The sequence below is a fragment of the Montipora foliosa genome, chromosome 14 (assembly GCF_036669935.1).
Source record: "Montipora foliosa isolate CH-2021 chromosome 14, ASM3666993v2, whole genome shotgun sequence".
In the NCBI taxonomy this organism is placed as follows: Eukaryota; Metazoa; Cnidaria; class Anthozoa; order Scleractinia; family Acroporidae; genus Montipora; species Montipora foliosa.
In genome coordinates this window covers 20,988,998-20,993,997 of record NC_090882.1, presented here as the reverse complement: position 1 = coordinate 20,993,997, position 5,000 = coordinate 20,988,998, and the positions used below count along the sequence as shown (strand labels likewise).

Below are 5,000 nucleotides of genomic sequence, written 5' to 3'. Positions count from 1 at the left end.
AGCAATTCTCCCTCCCAAGATAGATGGGGACAATAATTGTTCTTAAATATAACCCATTCACTCCTGAGCCCCCACCCCTCCCCCCCCCCCCCCCCCTCATTGACGAGTAAAATCATCTGGCGTTTGACAGAGTAAAATCTATTGAGTTTTACTCCAAAGATGATCTTGGCGATTGAATAGGAAAACTAGGGACTGTGAACTGTCTACAGGTCACCTGAGCCTTCTTTTGAAGTCAGTCAGAGTATGAAATGATTGTTTTGGTAAATGGGTTTACTTTACTTGAGAATGAAGCTAATTTTCAATAATAAAGTATTCTCGTTTGTCTCACGATGTGGTCACTTGTGATGTAGATCGCGACGTTTCGACTGCATACTGCTAGTCTTCGTCAGGCGATGAGGTCAACTGGTTACGCGTCACCATTTAAGCAGGCTGCTCTTGCTTTTAAGCAGCTGTGATTGGTGTGTTGTTCCTTCGTACGGTTCTCCTTTTGTTGTGTTTCTCTATGTTGTGTTTCTCTACATCACAAGTGCCCACATCGTGAGACAAACGAGAATACTTTTTTATTATTGTACTTCACCACGATGAATAACAGCAACCTTTTTTATGACAAGTTAATTTTTTCAAGAAAGACTATTCATCTTACTCATCAACTTTATCAACTTCATAGTAGAGATTTACAGCACATCACAAAATGCATAACAGTACTTGTCTTGTTGTTGTACTCCTTAGGACAGCTGTGGAAAGTAGACGCTTGATTGGTCATTCAGGGCCAGTATTTTCCACTAGTTTTAACACAGATAACTCATTCCTTCTCTCGAGCTCTGCAGACAGAACAGGTATGGACCGTATTCATAAATGGTGGCCAAGAAATTATCCTTTTGTCTTTGTGCTATTCATCCTCACTAGTTCACTTTGGAGCACAAATTCTTTTGAATTTGTTCGTGCTAACGATGCTAGTGAGGATGATTTGCAACATAAAATAATTACTTAGCCACCATCTATGAATATGGTTTATAAGCTACTATTAACCTATCTATTGTAACACTTGTTCATTCAGTTTCTTAAAAATAGAATCTAAAATAGGTCTTGACATACACTGTATGTTTAGACACTGTCAATGCCTATCAGTAGGGGCAGGTTGCTCAAAGCCTGGTTTGCACTAACTGTTGGTTAAGAGGTATAAAAACGTATAGAGTTTTTTCACTCACATGATCAGTAACGTTGTTTTTCCACCGAAACAAAAGAAAACATTTGCATGATAATGGATCATACGTTGTAACCTTGTAAATTGCATTCAGTGAACTTGACTGCTTGTCAACCTGCGGCCAGTTGCTCGAAGCCCAGTTAGCGTCAAGCGGTATCCGTGATATTTAACGCTGGTTAGCGCTAACAGTGCTTTACGCAACCTGGGCCTGGTTGCAATGAGGACCTTAACTTTCGTTTTTCTTCTTCTGATTTATTTATTCTGCTATTACTTGGTTTAGTTTAAATTCTGGGAATTGAGCATTCAGGGATTACCAAGAAGGTCGGGGGAGGGGTCCCCCCGGAAGGTTTGGGACGCAACACCGATGGTCTTGTATCATAATCCTTCTGAAAATTCTGTTAGTTTTCAACCTCCCACAAGTGTGCGTAAATACAGTGACATGGTATGGGGCCTTCAGCATATCGTTTTTTCCGCGAAGCCCTAAGTCTGAGAGAAGTCCAGCTCCACAGTTACTTCTCAGCTCAGAGAAAATTGTAAAACGCCATGAGACTGTATGTGATATAGGCGGTATATAAATCGATTACCCATTACCATAGACTGCAAAACAGTCGGTTTTCGAATTCTCGCGCGCTAGGCACGCGGGCCTCATACTTCTCTCCCCAGTCTCACTCTTCGTTTTCACACTCGTTCCAGACCTTACGCTTGAAAAGACGCATTCGTCCAACGCAAAAATACTGTACGGCTGTTTTGCAGTCTACCATTACCATTGCCAGATGGTTGGACAATGTGGCAATTTGAAACGCACGACCTGCGCCTTTTTTGCATTTATTGTGGGTTTTTTTTTAATTGTTTTTTATTATTATTATTCTGTATAGTGCGTCTATGGAGTCTCTATACCTTCAGTTCATTAGTTTGTTTTAAAGGACATAACTACCCCGTCTGGGACGTTCAGTTTTGGTGAGTTGTTGTTTTTGTTTACTCCTTGAACTCAAAGACCGAAAAGGGTCGCAAACTGGGCTGTTCATGCGGGCAAGATTGTGTTGCTACCGTCAGGTCGTTTTCTTGATCTACAAGGCCTCACAAAGGTTGTACCCCAAGGGAAATACACGTATTAAATTGTCAATTTACTGGATAAGCGTAAGGCCCGGCAAAACGCCATCATATATACAAAAATTTGGTTTTATCAACGGAGTTGATAATGTAAATTGGCCACCGTACAGAGATTCTAAAAGCTGACGTTTCGAGCGTTAGCCCTTCGTCAGAGCGAATCAAGGGATTATGGGTTACGTGTAGTTTTTATAGTAGAGTAGGAGCTACGCTATTGGTGGTAACATGGCAACGTGAAAAATAGGAATATATTAGTTAAATGAAAAGCGTTCGTTAATACCGTGAGGATTAAGGGTGCCGATTTGAAAGATGAATTTTTGTTCCAGATTCTTGCGGCTTTCCGTCGTACCTAGATGTAGGGAAAGGCCGCAGATAGCCATGTGTTTTTTGGAGTGGTTAGGCAGATTAAAATGGCGAGCGACTGGCTTAGATGCATCCTTGTCATTTTTCTCAACATCGCGAAGGTGTTCGCGGAATCGGTCACCTAGTCGTCTACCTGTCTCACCAATGTATAATTTATTGCATAACGTACAGGTTATGCAATAAATGACATTTGCGGAGGTACATGTGAAACGATCGGTGATCTTAACAGATCGCTTAGGTCCCGATATTTTGCTAGTGTTAACAGTGAAAAGACAAGTTTTGCATCGTGAGCGCGCGCATTTGAAAGTGCCGGGTTGCTCGTTAGTTTTGAACGCGCTTCTGACTAAAAAGTTGCCTACGTTTTTGTCGCGTTTGAATGAAATAAGTGGAGGTTGCGAAAAGATTCTACCAGTCTCGGGATCATTTTGGAGTAATTTAAAATTACTAAGAATGATGCTTTTGACTGCGTGATTATGAGGATGGAAAGTGAGGGTGAATGGAATTCTGTCATTCTTATCTTTTTGTGACGTTTGTAGTGATGACTGTCGATCAAATTGTTGGGCGCGATGATGGCCCGCTTTGACCACAGAGACAGGATAGCCACGTTTTTCGAAGAACTGGCACATCTCCTCTGATTCGCTGGAAAAATCGGAGTCATCACTACATAGACGTCGAAGTCTAAGAAATTGAGAATAAGGAATGGAGTTCTTGACATGTGATGGATGTGACGATGAATACAACAAATAACTGTGTGAATCTGTAGGTTTGTAATGCACACTAGTACATAGCACGTTGCCTCTAATAGAAACTTTGATATCTAGGAAAGCCAATGAAGTTTCCGAAATTTCCCAGGTATATTTAAGAGCCGGATGAAAAGAATTGACGGAGGTTATAAATTGATCGAGTTCTTCTCTGCTGGATGAAATAGCGCCGATGCAGTCGTCGATGTAGCGGCAGTAGAGTTCAGGTTTGGGGCCGTTGTACTGATTAAAAAATTGGTGTTCAACATATCCTACAAAAAGATTGGCATAGCTAGGTCCCATTCTTGTGCCCATCGCTACACCATTAATTTGTTTGTAATAGTTGCCGGCGAATGAAAAACAGTTAAGCGTTATTGCATAACCTGTACGTTATGCAATAAATTATACATTGGTGAGACAGGTAGACGACTAGGTGACCGATTCCGCGAACACCTTCGCGATGTTGAGAAAAATGACAAGGATGCATCTAAGCCAGTCGCTCGCCATTTTAATCTGCCTAACCACTCCAAAAAACACATGGCTATCTGCGGCCTTTCCCTACATCTAGGTACGACGGAAAGCCGCAAGAATCTGGAACAAAAATTCATCTTTCAAATCGGCACCCTTAATCCTCACGGTATTAACGAACGCTTTTCATTTAACTAATATATTCCTATTTTTCACGTTGCCTTGTTACCACCAATAGCGTAGCTCCTACTCTACTATAAAAACTACGCGTAACCCATAATCCCTTGATTCGCTCTGACGAAGGGCTAACGCTCGAAACGTCAGCTTTTAGAATCTCTGTACGGTGGCCAATTTACATTATCAACTCCGTTGATAAAACCAAATTTTTGTATACTACTTCCCCACCGACGCAGCACCACAGTTTCTTTAGAAACTACCCCTTCAGCCATCATATATAGCCCATATGTAGCCGTGAAGGTCTCGTTTAGGGTTTCACGCGAAGAAATATAAATATATGTTTTTAATGTGTCTCTTTTAGGGGTCAAAAAATCCTGGCCAAAGCCCAGATTGGTCTTCTTTAAGGCCCAGTAATAAAGACAACATTTTTCGTACAACATGTCGCGCAACAATGTTGCGTTGCAAGTTGAGATGTTTTGTTGCGCGTATTACCATCCTCTTGTGCAACAAATTTTTATGTTGCTAAAAGTAGACGTCGCTTTTACGTTTTGGAATATGGAAATTTGTCACGTAAGAAGGTAGTAATACGGGCAACAAACCATCTCAACTTAATCTCAAAATATGAATTCGCGTAATTTTAATCGCTACGTGACCCTTTCAACCTTTTTAATATGACGAGGGTGCGGTAGTTCCTCGAGAATGACACTCGTCGGAACGGCACTTTATTAAGGGGAGAAAATGGAAATTTATCCTCAAGTGCTGACGTTCTTCATAAAGCCTCAAATTTGGCGATTTCACGTTGTTGTTTTGCTGACGACGGCAAAGAAATGAACAAAAGTGAAAAAGGCACGTGCAGAGCGTGCGAAGCTATTGTTTTTGCCCACTAAATATGCAAATTTGTGACGTTCTCGTTGCCGTCGCCGTTGTCGTGGCTTGAGCTC

General features: G+C 41.4%; 1 protein-coding gene and 1 pseudogene across 1 annotated transcript in view; both read left to right on the top strand.

Moving 5' to 3' along the window:
* Nucleotides 1-5,000, top strand: part of LOC137984499 (uncharacterized) — a 108,215-nt gene that overhangs the window by 81,614 nt on the left and 21,601 nt on the right. The window lies entirely within an intron of this gene.
* Nucleotides 1-5,000, top strand: part of LOC137984972 (transcription initiation factor TFIID subunit 5-like) — a 29,491-nt pseudogene that overhangs the window by 18,829 nt on the left and 5,662 nt on the right.